Source organism: Buteo buteo, chromosome 8 (assembly GCF_964188355.1).
Source record: "Buteo buteo chromosome 8, bButBut1.hap1.1, whole genome shotgun sequence".
Taxonomy (NCBI): Eukaryota; Metazoa; Chordata; class Aves; order Accipitriformes; family Accipitridae; genus Buteo; species Buteo buteo.
In genome coordinates this window covers 27,139,726-27,160,553 of record NC_134178.1, presented here as the reverse complement: position 1 = coordinate 27,160,553, position 20,828 = coordinate 27,139,726, and positions in this window count along the sequence as shown.

Below are 20,828 nucleotides of genomic sequence, written 5' to 3'. Positions count from 1 at the left end.
AGAGCGTGCATTGTGTGTATGTATATGGATACACACACACACACACATGTGTGCCAGCACTCCTAGGCACCAAAGAGCTAGGTTGTTTTTTTGCAAGGAAACCAAGATTATGTTCTAGAGAGAGCCTGATGATATAACCAGCTTGTAGACAGTGTGGAAGGTCACAGGACTCTAGGATAGTTCAGGCTTGAACAGTCTTGGTAGGTCATTAGTGCAGCCTCATGTTCAAAACAGGGTCAGCCAGAAGGTCAGACTAGGTTGTTCATGTCTGTGTCCAGTCACTTCTTGGAAATCTCAAAAGACTGAGTTTGCACAATCTGTCTGGCCAACCTTTCCAATGCTTGACTGTCCTCATGAGGAAAAAGCTTTTTCTTATATCCAGTCCTCACCTCTTTTCTTTCAATCTGTGTCTGGTCTCTCATTTTCCCACCACTGTAAAGGGCTCACCTCCTTCTTAATGGATCCTGACGTATTTTGTATACCAGCTTGATAATGTAGGTTCATCTGTAGTGTCAGAAAAAACGTTCTTTAGCATTTACAATAGCAAGAAGAATCAACTGAATATCTTTACTTATAATGCTTTTCAGTGTTTAGACAGAAACTTACCTGGCTTATTGAAAAATAATTAGTGATCACACACAGTCTTTCCAAAGTGGGACTGTCATGTATCAGAAAGATAATGATGCTTTGTTAGTGATTAATCCATATTTTTAATAACAGAAGACATGTACCATATGTTTGGATTCTGGTCATATTGTGAAATACTGAACTATCTCAATCCATATTATTTTTTTCATTAAAATAAATCAAGAGAATGCAGAATTACTAATCATGCTGTGAAATTAATTGGGTGAAATACTACCTTTTTTAGTTTACCTACTGTGGCCACTCTAATGTACAGGGTGGGGAAAGGTTGATGGGATAGGCACTTTCATCTGTTCCATTTAATTCTAGGACTTAAAAGATTTCAAGTGAAAGATGAATGTACTCACTCACAGGATTGAGGCTGTGTCTGAATGGAAAAGGAAATGTCTTTTATGGTTTTTCTGCCATGAAGTCAGGTGCTTGTACATCATGTTGCAAATTTTATTATAGTCATTTTAATGTCTTTTTTAAAGTTAATCTTTAAATAATTATTTCAGATTCCATGTAGATATGTTTAATACATATTATGTTGCTACTGGTTCTATTTCCTGTGAGAGTTTATGAACAGAGAGAGTCATATGAATATTTGTGCTACATATCTGCATTGTCTGTGCTCTTACTCAGTGCATATAGGGATTCAGACTCTAGTTTTATGCCTGTATAGTTAGGGAGCAAGGAAAGACTGCTAGCAAAATCTATTTAAGAGATTAGCAAGGAAACAGTGGAGAAGTTGAAATGTTTCTACATATTCTTTTGGAGATGCATTCAGGTGTTCAAAATTACTGGTGTGGATAAAGCACCTAGGAAAATTAATAAAATTGCTGGGATTAATAATTTGTGCTGCTCTCTACAAATATGAGATGTATATATAAGATGTCATATTAGATTATTTGAAATGAACTGTCAAATGCAAGTTAGTTCAGGACTTTCTGTTTTTCATGACTTTTGAATAGCAAGCAAAGGAGAGTATAATAGCGGAATAAGGAAAAATTATAGAAAGTACTTCACAAATGACATCCAAAGCCTATTCATATATATATACACAGAAATACCTATGACAACTAAGAACCTCAAGTGCTCAATGGGGCGAGAAAACCCAATGGATTTAACGTATTTTGGAAATATATTTATTAAAAAATAAATTAAAAATTAGTATTCTCACATTCAGAGGGAAGTGGGATTTTTGTTTGTTTGTTTTTGTGTGGTGGTGTTTTTTAAAGTCATCTCACTGAACAGAGAAGGTATGTGTCATCCTGGTCCAAGGCTTATTTATATCAGTGGACTGGTATACCATGTAGTATGCTAGTATTAGAGTTAACATATGGAGGCAGTAGGGTAGATTGTACAGGTCTTGAGCTTTACTGATCTCAGGGTGAAAAAAGAGAATAACACTGCAGCTAAAAAGTACCATTTCTCCTGATTCTTCTTGCAAGAGAAGGAGGGAAAGGAGAGCAAAAGAAAGGAGCAAAGATGGGAGTAGCAGTATAGAACTTTACACCTTCCCATGAAACAATTTAATACCTGCAGTACATCTAAGCTAATTAAATGGACTACTTTGTAAGGAAGCAAACTCCCTTGCTTACTGCCTATGTTTTTGCTTGCAGGTAGCAATTAATGGCTGGGAAGCCCCAGGTACCTTCATTCTAGTGTTAGAGTCAGTATCTGACCAGGGGAATAGGAAAAATAATCTAATTTTTTATCCCATAGGACCTACTGTAAATAGATATCAATAGAAAGTCTCATGGCTATACAAGTAAAAGCCAAAGGGGGGAAATCAATTTTGTAGGAGATTAATATTGTCAACATATTATGATGAAAGGGTCAATCATATTATATATAAGTATTTACATACACTTGAATTCTGCTGTGGAATGATTCAAAATGGTTTTAATAACCATATATTAAAGCTGGAGTTAGTCACATTCTAAAGGTGTACAGATGGTATATTATTGACATTGAGTGTAGCTCTTTTCAAGGAATTGGCAAGGCATTAAGGGAGGGAAAAGAAGTGTGATCTGAATTGACACAACACATGGCTCTTCACAGAATAAGTATCCCAAATCTTTAACGTAGTGATGGGTTGCAGCTTGTGCCAGTTATTTTTAGGCTCAGTATTTCTGACATGGAGATTTCCTTTGTATATAACTGATGGATATAAGATGTTTTGGGTTTTTATGTGAGGGTTTGTTGGGGTTTTTCCCCCATAATAGTTATGAGAAAATATATACAATAAAACCTGCTTATTTGCATTTGAAGGTTATGTTTGTTATATATCCCTGTGTGAGCAGTACCAATCCTCCTTCTGTCCAGAAGTTATCTATTTCAGCTGTTGTTTTTGTTGTGGAAGGCATCTGGACAGCAGTGTAGAATTCTATATGATGATGTGGACGACATTTGAGCAAAAGAATGAAAAAAAGGGAAAGGGAAAGAGCTGAAAAATAAAGGCAGAATTCTAGCCTCCAAGCAGAGACAAGTCAGTCACGAAACAGAAGGTAGGATTAAAAGGTTGCTCTTGAGAGGGGAGGGAAGTCACCAGCAGAGTCACATGTATCTGGGTTGTTCAACATTTTCATTAGTACTGAAAAAGGGGGTGTGTACAAGTAGACAGAATTTGCTGATGACACCAAGTTTTTCAAGGTAGTAAAACCAAAGGCTGACTACAATGAACCGAGGAAAGATATTACCATATTCGGTAACTGCAGTAAAACAGCAAATGAAATGCAATCTAGATAAATTTGAAGTGATGCACATGGGAAATAAACAATTCCAACTTTACATATGTAATGATGGATTCCTGCTGACTATTATCACATGGCAATGAGAAAATGAGATCTTGGAGTTATGATTGATAGTTCTGTGAACGTGTCAGCTCAGTGCTCAATAACAGTCAAAACCAAAAAGGTAAATTGAATGTTTAGCTGTTACTAGGAAAGGCATACAGAATAAGGCAAATAACATTAATAAGCTTATATAAAAATCTCTAGTGTACTAATAGTTGAATACTGTCTGAAGTTAGTTCTAGTCCTACCATCTCTAAAGCATGTAGTGGAGCTGGAAAGACTCTGGAGAAAAACAGTGGGTATGACTGAACAGAAAGACTGACCGATCAGATTAGGACTCTTCAGGCCTTGAGAGAGGTGAGTAAAGGCAGATAAGATGGAGATTTAGAAACTACGATTGTATTGGAGAAACTGAGTTTGGAATGATGGCCCACTAGCTTTTCAGATTCAAGAACTGGAAACATTCAGTAATATCTACAGGAGAAAAATTTGTGGAAAAAAATAACCCAAACAAACAAATCAAAAAGTCAGCTTGTTCTTTTATGTAACATTTAGTCAGCCTGGGGGACTCCTTACCACAAGATGTCATGTCAAAAATTGACTGGAAAAATTAATGGAATAAAAACTGCTATTCCATACCAAATAACGCTTTTAGCACTGAAAGTCCATGACCTGATAACTGCTGGATATAGGAAAAGTACATTAAGGAAGGAGCACTATACCTCTGCCCAATAGTGCACTCTCTGACTGGCACAGACCATTGGCTGCTGTTGGAGGCAGGAGCTAGACAGAACTTGGCAGAGCCATTCATAGGATTTTAGATAGGATTTTAGGCAAGACCTATATAAAACCACCTCCCTATTTATTTATGGTACAGCTATTTCTTTCATCAGCTGCACAACTAAATGCAAAGTTCTGGGCTTAGACTTTAAAAAGCACCAGTTTTATGATACTGATGATTTTTGGTTTTATAATGCTAGGAAGTAATATATATAAAGTTTGTCAGAGGCTCCGTATTTACAGTGATATCTCTAAAACACCAGTTCTCCAGATTTCCAAGTCTACCTTTGCTGGTGGTATCTAGCTAACTGATTACCTGAATTTTTTCCCTTTTTTCTATGCCAAATTGAATGCTTAGAAAAACAAAATTCATTAAAACAATTATTGGAAGCTACATGCTTAAATGTTAGCTCTTATCATAACCAAGGTACCAAAATAATTTCATTGCTCTTCAGAAGCACAGCCTTCCTGAATATTTCAGAGAGCTCAGACTTGCTCATGAAGTTATAAAAGTTTAACGTTTGCAGGGCTCACTCTACAGATTCCTTTGAGTTTTCCCTTCATTGTGTTCATGTCACCCATTCCCATACTAATTCTGTTTTGCATTTATATTAACACATGCACTTGCACTTGATTCTGTTCAACTGAAGTCAATAGGTATTTCACTTTTGACTTCAGTCAAAGCAGAAACAAACACAACAATACCTGCTTTTCAACTTGGGAATCAATTATTTTCTTCATCTACTACGTAGGCTGTAACTGCTAATGTGGGACCTGCAGGCCTGTAGTTTACAACTTAATAGTTTAAGAAGTCTTCTGAGTTAATACAGACTGCTAAGAATAGAATTATAAAGCTAGTACATTTATTTCACATTTGTATTTTTCCCTGCCCAAAACTTAAAAACAACAAAAAAAGAAAGCTCTTCAGTTAAACTGTTTCTTCTCTTCTATTTTTAATTGTACTTAATTTGTTTTAAGCAAGACTTATTTTACTGATTTAAAAAAAAATAATTAAGCAATATGCTTTTTAGATACACCAAGAATGTGGCTTAGTAATTTTACAGTGTATATAACCAAATGACAACTAAATGTGTGTGTTAGAGTGTAGTGTCATCTTTATGGGAAAAAAATAGTGAGGTTGGAGCAGGTGAACTAAAAAGTTGTTCATGAGATCACAGGACAACAAAAATAATTTTTGTTTTCTTCACATTGCACCTACTAAGACAAGCAGGAAAATACGAGCAATGACATGAATTGGTATCTTTATCTCTATAACCCCTGTATAGAGCTTCTGACACCTGAAAGATGCATAGTAAGGGCCCTTTTCACATCAGGACTAGACCGTTTTTGCTCAGCTGCATAGTGTAGCCCAGCAGCAGCATGAGCCGCCTTTGTTGGTCGCTCACTGCAGTTGGACAGGATGTACCTGAACAGTCCTTTACACAATGTTATATAATATAGCATACATTCTCTTGTCGCTATTTCATTCATTTAATGAACATATTAATGTACATCTTTTAATATTACTCTGTTCTTGGAAGATATTTGTGCACTGAATTCTCTCTGGGTGGGCTGAAGCCATGGTGGTGGCTCTGTAGGTAGTTCCTGCCCAAATGAGATGCTCAAGCCAGTGGCCACAGAGCTTGCAGGGAGGGTGCTCACACAGCTTGGAGGTACCAGTCTCTGTCCAGGAAATATTCTGTCATGAAACAAATCCATGTCTTCTGGATCCTGACTGAGTAGTCTCGGGTTGTTGAACTGAACTGCATGGGCTTCTTGACTGGAGGCAGTTCTGGGCGTTTTTGAAAGTGTGGTTCCAGACACCAAGGGAACTTCAAAACCAAATACAGTAAGAGCTTAATTTCTTCCCCTCTTGGAAAAAAAGAAGAACAAATTTCAGTCACCTCAGTTCTACTTATCTTAGTATAGGTTCCTAAAATTTTTATTGGACAGATACCTTTGCCTGACTTTCATATCAGAAAAGTAGGGCTGTACGGTACTTCCTGACAGGCGTGTTGTGAAGATAAATACATAAAGCAGTAGTGAGATACCTTAGGTACTGTGCTTATCCTGGGCTATAGCTGCACTACATTACCCTGAGGTGTCTTCTTGGGGAAAGTCTGGGTAGCATCTTCTTCAAGGCAAAGGACAAAAGATAAACAAGTAGACATTGGCTTTATACATCTGTAAGAAAATGCCTATATCAAGGCAGAAATATGTAAATCCAGTTGCAAAGGTACCATTTGCTCACTGGCTTGCTAAGACAGCTTGAATTTATTTTTGTGGTTTTTTTAAAAGTGTTTCCTTGACAGACTTCTATATATTGCATTTTACTTTTCAAAAATGTAGCCTAGAAGTCAAGTTAAAATTATTCCTTCTACAAAAGCAAACTAACAAAAAACCCTCAGAGCAACTGGTAGACAAGATAAAACTGATGTTTGTATTCAAAAGATATATTTTCATTCTAATCATTAAATATCAATGCATCTCAGATATATTTCTCACCTTTCTGTCATAAAATCAATGGGAAAGGAACACAACTCAATTTCAGTCTCAGAAAATAAGTTGTCAGGACTTCAGGAATTAGTTTATCATTATCTGCAGTGTATTTTAGAAAGAACAGTGTTTGTGACCCACAGTTTTATGTTTTGTATCTTTTTAAAAAGGGATATAGTGTCACTCAGAATGTCACATATCATTCAGGAGCAAGTTCTCAGCTGGTATTTTATGAAAGGCAATTTTAATACATCTGGGCATTTTAGGATTTTGTGTGGCTTGTGTTTGATTTAGTTCTTTCTTTTACTTTTTCCAGGTTCTGTATTATAGAAAAAGACTTACAATATATCATATTACATAGTTATTAACTGCACTACTATCAGATGTTGATATTATCTAATAATTGCCTAGGGGTTGTAATCTAAAGTCTACTGAAGTTCTTGCAACCTGTTGAGTGCTTAGACCTTCTGTAAAACTGAACATCTCTTTAAGTAGGCATTTAAGAGCCTTATTGCATTTTAAAGTAAAATTGAAGACACTCCCCACAACTCTTATCATTTTATTAGCATAGACTAGCTGCATAACAGTTTCAAGAATGATATTCAGGTCTGACAGGAGAATGCTACTCTGAGAAATCATTTAGTACATTATGTTTCTGAAAGTCAAAGCTTAGTTCAGGGTTTTACAAACCAGATATCGTGTGTAGCATTCGCTACATATCAAGGTGCCACGCTTAGATCACTGGTCGGCCCGGACCAGGGAAAGAGACAGATAACACACACAGTGTGAGCTCCAACTTCCGCCTTTTATTGCGCAGTTAATTCCTTTTATACTAACAAGGGGAGGTGGGGTTACAGGTACATCACAAGGCTGCGACTAACCCTCTAACTTTCCGTGACAACGCGAGATCTTCCGAATGCCGACCCCTACAATCGTGAAATGGAGGTGCAAAACACTTGTCACATCTGAAAATTTTGGCTTAACGCTATTACTGGAAATTACACATGTAAGGTTGTGCCTATCTTGCTAAATTCAAGATTCTCATGAGAACATTCCTGGCCACCGAAATGTGGCAGTTTGTGCTGATGAATACCTGGACTGGCCCCTAGCATGGGTGTTGGCCCAGGCCAGCCAGAAGCCCAGGCGGTCCCCAGGCATGGCTGAGCGGTTAATGTTGGCCAGAGAACAGTCCCTGCCGGTCTCCATCCTTTGGAGAGTAAAACAGTTTGCTAGCACAGACAGGGGTTGCACCATGTTGAAGGACCTCACTGGTGTGTTTAATTCACTATTGTAGCCACACAAGAATCATGAATCCTGGAAAGATTCTGTAAATGTTTTTATAATTACCTGATTCTTAAAAGAAGAAATCTGAACCTTAGAAATATCTAAAGTTCATCAAGAAACTAGATAGCACCTTTTAGAGATCAACGTTAATGTTAGCTACATAATCTCTTGAAGCTGATACCGGCTCTGTGCTCATGTGCATAGGTGCACCATAGTTTTCTGGCAGTGTTTTCTGATCAAAGTCATTTATTGTGGCAAGTGGTGAACCACTTAAATGTTTGCTAATCTCCATAGGTGCAAAATGCTAATTTGTAACATCTTAGATTTCTTATTAAAGATGGGATTTAACAGAGTTCTGTGTGTCTGTGTCAACTACCATGCTGTCAACAATGAGATAGGCAGGGAAAGACAACATTGCCCCAGAAAAAATTCCACTGCCTTATTAAGTAAATTAGTCCCATAATACCTAGAGGCAGCAAAACCATCAGCCAATGTTTAATTATAAAACTATTATTTCTTTTTCTTTTGGTGTTGCTAAAAAGAAAAGAAAAAACTCAACTGAGTAGTTTTCTGATTTTAAAAAGTTTCAAATAAACATTGTAGATTTCAAATGTATTTCATACAGTTTCAGTATGATTCATTCTAACATGTCAATAATGCTAGTGACTTTACATTTTTGTTTCATTTGATTGTATTTTATATTTTTATATTAATTTTAATAAAATTGATTTAATAAAAATGTTTTATTGATAATAAAATTAAACAATAAAATATTTTAGTGTTAGCATGTCAGTGCTATCAATATGATATGTCATGTTAACAGATGATGTTGCATCTGATAAAAGTTTTCCTAGAGGCCCTAAAGTAAAGAGCACCATGTTTAAAGTTTCTGAACCCTTCTTTTGAAGTGGTATTGCTGAAGGAGATCTGGAAAGGGACCAGAGGATAGTTGGGATGTTCCCCTGCCCTTTGTAGCCAGAACGCCCTTTCTGCAAAATATTTGTGCAGCCCTACAGTCAGGAGAAATAGGTTTTCTTAGAATAGTTAAAACAAGGCTAAGAAATCAGATCTTTACTTCTGAATAGACTGAAAGCAGAAAAGATTGGGAAATTGTATCTAAGTTAAGTCATTATTTTAATTTTTTCAGGGGTGAAATGATTAATTAGTTTTAAACAGCAATCAAAATATTTATTTGGAAACAAGTTTAAAAACTGTGTTGTACTGAAGAAATGTTTCCCCTATTACTGGCAAGTATAACTGAACACTTCCTTGATGCATAGATAATGTCTCCCAGAGGAAGTATTAGTAAATGCTCATGGGTAAAGCACTTGGTGATGAGATGAATATTCTTTTCTTGGCCTTTGTGTAGCCTGCTTGTGCAGCTTAATTCAGTTCATTTAATACTGCGATGTTATTTTCAGTTATTCTGTGAAGTTAGATAGTAATATGTCCTGAATCATAGATATATGTGAGAATAAACTTAGTAATTGAAAAAGTCAGATACTACAGTGATTACATATTTCTGCATACCTAGAAAAGATCTTAAATATGTAACATTAAGAATATGCTATATCAAGCTCAGCAAAATGCTCAGTGGAAAATAATTTTATATAAATGAAGCGACCAAATGACTATTTATTGATGTTCTTCCTTATGCTTCCTGGTAGTGGCACTTAAATTTAATTTTCTTAGGGAAGAGAAATTGATCTATGAATTAGACAAACTCTGACTGATAACTTTGACATATAGTGCAGTATAGAGAGTACAAGGATCAAAAGTTAGCCATATGCTGTAACTTCCAAGTCTATTACAAGTATTTATCTTTGGCCAGCGAAGAGTAAAAAAGAATTGATTTCACACTTACCAATTCACTGCTTATTTTTCAGCTCAACAGAAAGCTTTTTAATGAGTGAAAGGAAATCAATTGATAGCAGTTGCCTCACTAGTCTGTTTAGAGATTATCTAACCATGGAAGCTAATCCAAGAAAATACAGCTGGACCTTAAAAATTAGGGTGGTTTGACTTCATGACTTAGTCTGACATCATAAATTTATTTCATAATAGCTACACGTGATAGTCGACTAAATTAAGCATGTTCCAAGTTCAGGCTCAAAGCCTACAAAATATGCAATTAAAGCAAACGAACAAACCTGTAGACTTCAGGAGCTGCATCAGGATACTAAAGAAATGAAATTAATGATTCCTGGCACTTGACCAAGCTCTGAAAGGAAGAATAGATATAATCACATAATGTTTAGAGTAAGGAATTGCACAAAGAAGTCTGTGGTGGCTTTTCAACGCTTCTGGATCAATGTGTCATTTTGGACAAGTATTGTAATTTTTCTGTGCACAAATTTTTCCATCTATATAATGGAGGCAAAACATTACCATTCATATAAGCTGCCCATAGACCTGTGAAATTTTCTTATTTTGATACTAATCAAACGGAGACTAAATATACTGATTTTTTCCAAGAATATATTTTTCAGAAGTTCAAGACTTTACTTTCAAAACAAGTTACTGAGCAGAATTATTTTTCATTATAAGTAATGAATCAGTAAGATTTTCAGCACACTTCAATATTTGGGTGATTTTCATTCTCATTATAGTGTCTACTGTAACCATTATTCAAATTTCTATTAGTCATGACACATAGCCTGTCTTTTCTATCTGGATATAGAGTCTAAATTCTCTCTTGTTATATAAGTGTCTATATATGCATGTTTACATTTTTATGAATATATATTATATATACCATGTGCATTTATGTGTAAATATATGCATACAAATAGGGGATTGTATTTTTAAACACAGACACACATATGTATGTATTTTAAAATGTCTTCTGTGTTTTCTAAGATGTTGAGGTGCATCATTGAATGAAACGTTCAGGAATATGGTAAAGAAAAAGATGCTGTTTTAATCCAATGAGAGGTAATAATATGAATTGATGAAGCGATGTACAAGCAGCTTGTGTAGTATCTGTCAGAATTATTGAGCTTGAAATCTGATCAAAGATGGGAATTATTGAAAGCTAGTGTTTTAGAAGTGGAAATTTTTCTTTGACAAGGCAAGACAAGACTGCAATAACCTTGACTTAGACATGGAATCAGAATGATTAGAGTCATTGCAAATTTCAGACCCACTCTCTGACAATAAATAAATGGAGGTGTCGAGTCTCATTTTGATCACCTTCAGTAATGACCTTGAATGCATGCAAATGTGAAATTTGCTCAATGGGGACTCTGTGGCAACTCTGCGATTCAACTGTGAAATTAGAGTAGCTTGTACTTAAACTGGAATTTCACACCTGCTGAACTAGCAGTCTCTTTCTGACTTACAACAGGAAGGAAAGAAACCTTTTACAAAGCCATGTTTCCATTTGTTTATTTGAAATAATTTCTTTTTCCACAGTTCTGACGAGATAGGCTAAAAATAATTTTAAAACCCAGCTGGGGGAACCTGAGACAAAGTGACTGTTGTGGATTTTATTTGAAAGCTATGCTCACTCTATTTTTAAAACTTTTTTCACTGTTGAAACAAATATTACAGTCTTTGTAGATGCTGTAGAAATAAGAACTTACTGAAACATCAGAAGTGTTCTGGTTCTTAAAAAGGAAGTAACTTCCACACAGAGTATCTGATACTTTAAAATAATAGAATTGTTAGAATTACTGAAGTTGAGAATAATAGATACATACTTGATTTCATAGGTGAGCCCGCTTATTTATTTGTTGACTTTGCTGTAGAGAGAATGTTTTTTAGAGTGGAATGGAATGTGCGTTAATTGAAGAGTGGTGTAGTGCCAATCAAACCCCAACCCAAGCACTTTCCAAAGTAATCAACTGAATATTGTTGGTGTAGACAAACAGTGCTTTCACAGCAGGGAATCTCAAATAGAATTGCATATTACGAAGGGTTTTTTTGTGAGGCAGGATTGGCAGTTTCTGACTATATATATCCTCTGGAATTGCATCATGACTGTTATTTCCTGTCTTGGCCACCATCTGGAAAAAGAGAGCTCTTACATACAAGTTCCGATGAACACATTGCCTAGGTCCTCCCCATCAAGTATTTTTACAAGTTAACTAAATTAATATGGACGCAAATTGTGAATTATCAAAAATTTAACTGAAAAGTGGAATAATTTGTAATAGGGTGCATATTCTTTTTAAAAAGATTTAACAGTTAGGTACTTAAACTGTGTCCAACAAATTAACCTAAGTCATGTGTACAGTTTTCTTCCATATGGATAGTTGTTTCTGGTGAGTAATATTTTGTGTATTTTCTGTGAACACATTTTATTGTTCAAACACTTTTAATGAAATGAAAAACAACAAAAAAACAAATGTTTCTATATATTTTCAACTTATGGCTATGTAAAAACTCTACACGATACCATGCAAAGAAGAATCTCCATTGCATCCAGGAATGTCTCCCTGTATGCAATAGAGTGAAAATGTCTATCCTCTGGAATTGAGGTAACAATACCTGTGTTTTAGAAGACCCTTTTTGTCTAATGTGGTGGTTAGGACATCTTTCCAATCTTCGGACTTTAGCCCTGCTCCTTTTTAAAACTGTTGAATTGAGAACATGTCCAGTCCATATCTGTTCCTACCACCATTAGTGCTTCAAACATTTGTCACTTCCCTGAGATAAAATCTCATGTGTTGAAACTGCTCAGTGAAGGAACTGAAACATTTCTAGGGACTTTCCTGCTCAAGATACTGGACTGTTATAAGAAGGGAAGACAACTACCACCACAGCCTTCTCCTTAATGAATCAAACGCTGAGTCACCAAGCCATTGGGTGAAGTCAACTTTTACTTGTTTGTTTCTATTACAGTTGCCAAAGGGGGAAGAAAAATACTTCAAGTGAAATTTCAATGTAATATTACCTTGTTTTATCAAATAGTATTAGAAAACACAAAAATACATTTTAATGCATTCGCATTTTCTCAGATTTTCTCAATTTTTATGCCCTAAAAAAAGGAATTATATGAACATATGCCTGCCATTGTTCAGCTAGTCCTGCCTGGGCTCATTCTCTGGTAGGGTTACCTCTTAGCTGGAAAACAATTTCTGTTTTTCTTTTTCATCTTTGTCTTCAACATTCCAGAGCAATAGCACAGTCTGGTCTTCAGTTTTTTCTATTGTACTTTTTTCCATAATGAGTTTGCATTTCTTAAGTGTTTGTTTACAGGTGCATTTTCTATTAGGTGCATATCTCTACAGTTAATCAACATATAATTGATCAAGGTTATTTTTGCAATACCTTATTCTGTTTGTTTGTTCTTCTTAATGAAGCCATGTCTAAAAAAGTGTCACCAGTTGATTCAGTGGTAAAGAGATTGTCAGCTATCACATCCAGATATGCCTACTCCTAAAGGCAGCATTTGTTCTCTAAGCTCTATCTTCAGTGTAAAACATAATTACTGATATGATTTACTCCCTAATTTTCAGCAGAGGTCTCTACTGATATCCAAAGCCAATGCTAGTGGTCTTACTACTATCCCAAAAGACTTAATTTTGGTATTTGGTTTGGATATTTCTTCTGTTCTAAAAAGTTGAAGCAAAAATTAAATGCTGGCAGAGTGGCTATGTTTTAAATTGATTCAACCATCATGGAAAGATTTTTCCAATAGTTATGTATGCTCCTAAGAGGCACAAATTATGAAAAAAAGGTTGCAGAATGCATCCTGTCTTTCTGTGATTAGAGATCAGAGATCTCTTATTTAGCTTCCTGGAAAATTTTCCAGATCACCCTGCATGTAACAGTGATCGAAAGATAAGCATTTGCATTTCACCAAAGCCTTTTCGAGTACACTTTGTTTTAACAGATAGTATTTTAATTATTAGTTAAATATGTAATTATTGCAAGGCAAATGTGTTGTGTTTCAGTGTAGTTGCACAGAATCTATAGGCCCCAGTCTAGAAAGTGCCTTAGGCAGATGCTTATCTTTAGACTGATGAGGTCTGTTAACTTTGATAAAACTAAACTTAGGCTCTAAGTGGTTTGCTGGATTGGGGCCATAGACTGTAATTGAGTTGGATTTTTATCTTTAATCCTTCATCCATTTGTTAAAATTTTTGATGAATTTTGTTCTTTTATACAGATTTATCTTTGTTTAATGCTACTGATTCCTAATGTAATTATCTTCCAGGCTTTATTAATCATGTTTAAAGTACTTTCATATATTCATGCATAATTTCTGCATGTTAATTTAACTTCATTACTGGAATTTATTTAATGTCCTTAAATATCCTTAAATATATAAATGTGTGTCCTGGTTAATAGACTGATCTGATTCTCAAATTTTAAGTACACTTTTATTTGTATAAGGCTTAGCTGTAATGACCAGAGAGCCACTTTTGGCAATGTTTTGCATTATAACTGCAGTGCGTATACTTCCTTCATAAGACAGGTCTACTGAAACCTGTACTTCTGAAAGTTTCCAAAGTAACAGCAGATAGAGGCTGTTCACTTTTTACTGTGAACATTGATTGCATCAGAATCTATTTCAGCGGTGATATTAGTGAGAAATCATTGAAGAGCAGATCAAATAGAAGCTGGCATTTGGAAACAAAAATACATTAAAGGATAGAGAATACATTATTTATGCATATGGTTTTTTTCACAAGCAAAAGGATTTGTTATTGAACTCTCTGACTGTCTTCATTTCCCCCTTGTCTGTTTTATAATCATTTTGTTGTTCTTTTCAGTTGGAATGTCAAGGTTTTCAGGCACAGATAGCATAAGATACACATACGCTTGTATAGTATCTATCATAACAATTCTAATTAATGCCTGCAATGCCTGCCTTTAAACAAATAATTATAATCATGCAAGGAAATGGATACACTTTACCAGTCTTAGGAAACAAGAGTATCCTGACAACTACTGCTGCTTCAAATACATGCTAATAGACACTGATCCTTTCTCAATAAGCTAATTAATTATTAAACATTTTAATTATTAATTATTGCACAATATTAATTATTACAAATTCACGGTACCCATGGAATTGGTAACAACTGAAAATTTATTAACAAGTTTTGAGATAGTGTGCCTTGAAATATATTTTCATTTTTCATACTTTTTGTATTGAACATTTTCAGAACTTATTTTGAGAATATTTAAGCAATTTAATTGTCAGATTTTACCTCTGTTGCTTTTTATCATATAATATAGTCCTATTGTTCTGTATCTAACATATTCCTTCTAAATTTTCATTAGTCCCTTTTTTCTCTACCAATATACTTGGCCATGGTCCATATCCTTGCTGGTTCACACTATTACAGATTAATGTGATAACTGTAGTTAATGAGTGATTAAAAACATCTTTCTAGAAACTGCAAATACACTTCTAAATTGTTCTTTCAATGCCCTTTAAACATTCATTTGTTAGATCCTGCATGTTTCATGTGCTTCAGTTAGAGAGAGAGACGAGAGACAAGGAGAGAGTTGGGCAAATTCCATCCTTAGGCTACATGTTTCATACCCAGAAATATGCCAGGAGGGAAACTGTTGACAGCCCAGTGCTCCATAGGTAAGGAAACCTAAGGGTATTTTGAAATTAAGCATAGAGCTCTGTGGATAGGGTTCTGGTAGATTTGAATATTCCCCATTTCACTAGTTATCTTCAAAAAGGCTCCTTATTTGAATTATTTCTTTTCCTAAGATGATTTAATGGGGAAGCTGTGCAGCATTATGGCAGACAACTACTGCTACTCTGATGAGAATATAGTCATTTAATAATTTTTTTTTGTATTCTGTTTTCAAGCTTTTTAATTCTAAATGCAAAGGGGAGGATTTGACCCGTATTATGTTTGTCCATTTATATATAAAATGCCAAAGTAGAAAAGACATTTTGTTGTTGCTTATAGTTCTCTTGAATTATGACTATGTCTGGGTGAATGGTTCATCCCATCAAATCTGAACCTAGCTAATAAAACCAAGATCGTTTTTGTTCAGCAAATGCTAGTGCCTTGGTATGTATTAGATTCAGACTCAACTCTGCTGAACTGTTCACCTCCTCTTAATCATTAATCAATTTAGTGACAGCTTAAACATATAAGCAACTTTTTTTATGACACTTGTATCATGCCTTTAATAGCAGAGATGAAATGTTTTAGTGTGATGCTTTCTGGAAAATGTGCTGTTCTGTATCTTCTATCTTCCTTTTATTTTATGCATTTAAGGATATATGGTCAACCCCGAGTAATAGGATGTTTAACTGTCAGTCCTCATAAGTCAACATTAAAGATGCTATATGTCCAGTTTACTGCTAGATAATTTGCTGATGGAAGAAAGCTGTTGTTGTTGGCTACATGGCCAGAAACTACCAGCAAACTGTATATAGCGAATAAAACCTAAAAACTTCGTTTTGTGTCAGTTTCTACTGGTTTATGGTGAGGACGTAAATGGATGATCAACTTTGCAGTTAAAGATCCGCACTACTTTATTAATTGCTGGGAGGGGGGCAATATTGGGTATACGAACTTACATTTGGCTCCAATTGGTTGAAAAATATATGTAACTTTGCAGAGCTAAAATATGATGTTCCTTTTTAAAAAAGTTAGTCCTTTTGCTTGCTGCTAGAAATTTTCCACCCATGGGTGTGCATGTGTGTATACCTGTGTGCATGAGAGGGAGAGAGAGTATGGTGGCAAGCACAGTCTTTAATTGTAAGAAGTCTTTCAAAGAGCAATAGAGATGCCAACCCCAAAGGAAAACATGCATGAGCAGGAATAATAGATACAGCTCTGGCTTTGTTAAGTTTGTATTGAACTTAATATTGCTTTTGTAACTGTAAGATAAAACCAAAGAAACAGAAATAGGAAAAAATATGTTTTGTTACAGGGGAAGGAATAATTTATCATTATTTTAATAAAGATTATGTGAACTCGATGATGTTTTGAATGTTAAAAAAAGGAGATCTCAATTTCCAACAGAGCATACACAGCATTCACTGTAGCGGTAGCTGGGAAATGCTGCAGCCTGGAGGGTCTCCCCATAACACATTAATTGTGTTAAAGTAATAACATTATCACTTCTAAGTTTTAAATAGAGGAAAACCCCCTTATCATTTAGATCTTTTTCTTTTGCCCAGGCTAAGTCAAGTAGACTCAAGGAAGTATTGTGTGTATATTGCAGAACTAAATTATGTTGCATATAGCAAGATAAGTATAACAGTTAAAATTAAAAATTACTAAAACCTCCTAGGTGCTTGTCAAGTAGTTTTATTGGTCTGTTCATTATATATGAAACACATAACACTGCAACAGAAACACTTTGTTTTCATTTGTTCAGAATAATCTGTACAATTAATTTTTGACTTAGTGTCAAAGTGAGTGACAATCCCAAATGCCCACCCATAAAATCTGTGTGCCAAACCATGTCATCAACTACTCTTTCTGAAATACTCCTATAAAACCGATAGCTATTATTGAATAGCTATTACAATGGAAATGTGACAAATTGAAGGGTGATTAAAACAATCGGTAGTGCTCATTTAATGTTCTTGGTTGTATGGATATAGGCTGAATTTACTGCTTAGCTTTGAAGACAGCTATTAATTTTTTAATGGTCTTTTCCAGTTTGCTCATTCCAAAAGTATCTGAGTGATTTAGAAATACCTTTGAACTTATGTTCACATGACTCCAGCAAGGTAAAAGGGATGTTGTTATCCTCATTTATAAATGAAGACCTGAAATGCAGAGAGGATTAGATCAGAAGTACCTACTTCGTATCTTCCACTAGGGACACCCTGGACCTAGTTTTTGTAGCTTTTGAAGCATTCAGAGCACAGATCTCACTGTCTTCAATTGCAGCCCCGAGTGCTGGGCAGTTTTGGCAATCAGGTGTTACAGAGCTGTGTGTAGACCTGCGTATGAGCAATGGACAGAGATCACTAGCGAGAACTCAGCTTTAAATGACTTGGCTATCACCACATAAGACAGAGTTCCAATCCATTTCTTTTGGCAAGTTTAACCCCAGAACTGCTCTTTCTGTGCTCACCTGTGTACCTTATTCATGCTTTCTAACTCCTGTAACAAGGGAAACATACCTGACAGAAAACTGTTTCTTTGAGTTCGTAATGGTTCAGACTTATCTGTAAAGTGGACTCTGCACAAAATGATTCAGGATGCTGGGAACAACTTACTGCCACATGATGACTGTTGTACTAAAGTTATGTCCAGATCATGTGCTTGATTACAGGTGCAAAGACAAATTGTAAATTCCAGTATTTCCCTAGTTCTGAGGCTTAGCTGTGAGGCAGTATGAAGTGTGGTATTTGTTTCTTTGTATTTTCTAAACTTTAAACCCAAGATTTTAGCAGACTTTTAAAAAAAGGGGTAGTGTTGAATTTAAATCTGATTCCTTGATTATGAAGAGGTCAATCAAGAACTTGGCTAAGGAGGAAGCAGAAAATGTTATCTTTATATGCTTTTTTGTATGCTTTATATGCTTTATAAACTACAGAAAAGTTTAACGAGGGTACCTACATATCTTAATATGCTTTCATTTTAGACCTGATGATAATCTCAGTCACTAAAAAAATATACATCACTGTTTTTATAGAACTTTTAAAAACACTTGTTAACTAATTTTTCTTTTACATATTCATATATACGTAAAACATACCATTGCCTTTTGTGATAAAAAGGCTCATTCTTCATAGTGCATTCTTTGGAGTTACCTTTACCAGTACAAAAGGAGCTTTAAGTGTTACATTTTATACTCTGTGTTGGCAAGGAAACAAAAAGTCCCTTTGCAATCTTCATACCTTAAGGATGTGCTCATTAGCAAGTCATAGACTTGGCATTATGCTTATCACATGGATGCTAAAAAAAAACCAAACCACACAGTCATTTCAGGAAATGAGAAGATTTGCTGTGTGTCCTTGGTACTTTTGAGGGATGGGAGTATGTTGTGCATGCTCATGTCCATTGCCATGCACATGCACGGTCCCAAAACTTCCTGTGTAAAAGTTATTGTTCGTAAAGTTGGAAGATTCACTTGTCTTGCCAGTGACTGATAAAATAACAACAAAACAGGCCAAGCTGGTTAGCATGTTACATGTTACTAAGGTTACATGTCAACCTTAGTTACTACTTGGGCACTATATTAAACTCTTGCTAACAGTATTTGCACTCATCTGTGGACAAATACTTAAATGGAGTTTTAAGATCTTCTAAGGAAGGGAGGAGGTTTCTGTGTTTTGTTTTGGCTTGGGAAAACTATTGAGGAACAGACACTGATATAAAGTATGGAAAAGGAACTGAGAATTCAGGAAACGTGTGCAGACCTTCTGCTCCGGTAATACTTTATGGAATCATTGTTAGAATCAATATGGGCTGCCTGAGGGAACCCTATCTGACCTGAAGCATGGTTGCATCAGAGTTGATCTTTGATTTGTTTTTTGCTCTTCACTTGGGAACTGTAATAAAATTAGTTATTAATTTAAGTAATTAAAGCTGAAAATATCATATACAGGCAACATTGTCTATCCAAAGTTTTTAAAAAATCATGAGATAGACTGAGAAAAATGCCATTTATTTTCCTTTTCAATGATTTGGGTTCTTTCTATTTAAGCTTCACATTTTTTTCAGTCTCGTCAGACAGGTTAGTAAATAAAGGTTGAGAGCTTACCAGAATCATGCAACTCCAGAACCTGAGGATTTAAAGCTAAAATGAAGTGCTGTTCCTTATCAACTAACTTCCTAGCTTCATACCAATAGGTCAGTTTTCTTCTTGCTGTTCACTGAGACAGTGCTTGACTAGACCTTGTTCCATCATGAGAGATCCAGGTATTAGTGTTGCACAAAGCACCTGAGAAGCAAGAGTGAGTAGTGGAATCGGTCTCAGAGTAAAGATTACAATGATCTAGGCTAAATGCAGTCCTGACCAAGTCTCAGGAAAATGCTAACAAACGCATGCAAAATAACTGACTCTCATTTTTTGATCTAGTTTTATCAAATTAAAGGCCTGGAGAGCTATATGCATGAAGCTTTTTTAAACTCTCTTCACACAGATCAAACATTAACAAATGTTTTAGTGAAAGTTACAAACAATGTCAAAAAGCAGTTACTTTTTGAAGAATTCCTTCTCCAGATTGACTGAGTATGTGTCTCCCATGACAGTAACTGATGTTTTGGAATAACGCTTAAATACCGTAAAAAGGAGCAGAGTTTGAGGAAAGCAAATCTTATCTACCACAGTGTGTTTTACTTGCAGAGCTGCATTTGCTATCCAGTGCTACAGAGTAGCTGTGAGAGCGTAACTTTAATTTTGTGTGTAGATTATTTTGGGCAAGAGAATTTATCTAATGTTTGTTCTACAGAAGAAGGAAAAAGTCCAGACTAGCATTAGTCTAAGAACCATACTTGATAAGTCACAGTCATAATTGGTTTGCAATTCATTTTAGCATGAAGACGACTATTCAGTCGTCATTGCCTAGCATCTAGAACATTAGTTTCTAAAACCTTCAGTAGAAAGAAATCTGTGATGCTGGGAAAAAAAGGAACATAAATGGAGAAAACAGAATAAGTGGATAAAAAGGATTATTCTGTTACTTACAATCACACGTAGACTAATAACCATAAATTAAGCCACGGATTCTCTGCAAGTGGAGCCATTTTATGAGTAGAATTCAGATTGGCATGGGTGGATGTGCTAAGAGAGGCAGAGTCTTGATTATGAGAGACATCTTTCTAGATAACCATGTCGATATTATGCTTTGGATTTTGAACAAAAGCAATGCTGAAAATGATTTTGCAGTATGACCAAATGTGTGCATGTGTCTAATGTACTTCTATATGTATACTTGTAGACATAGGG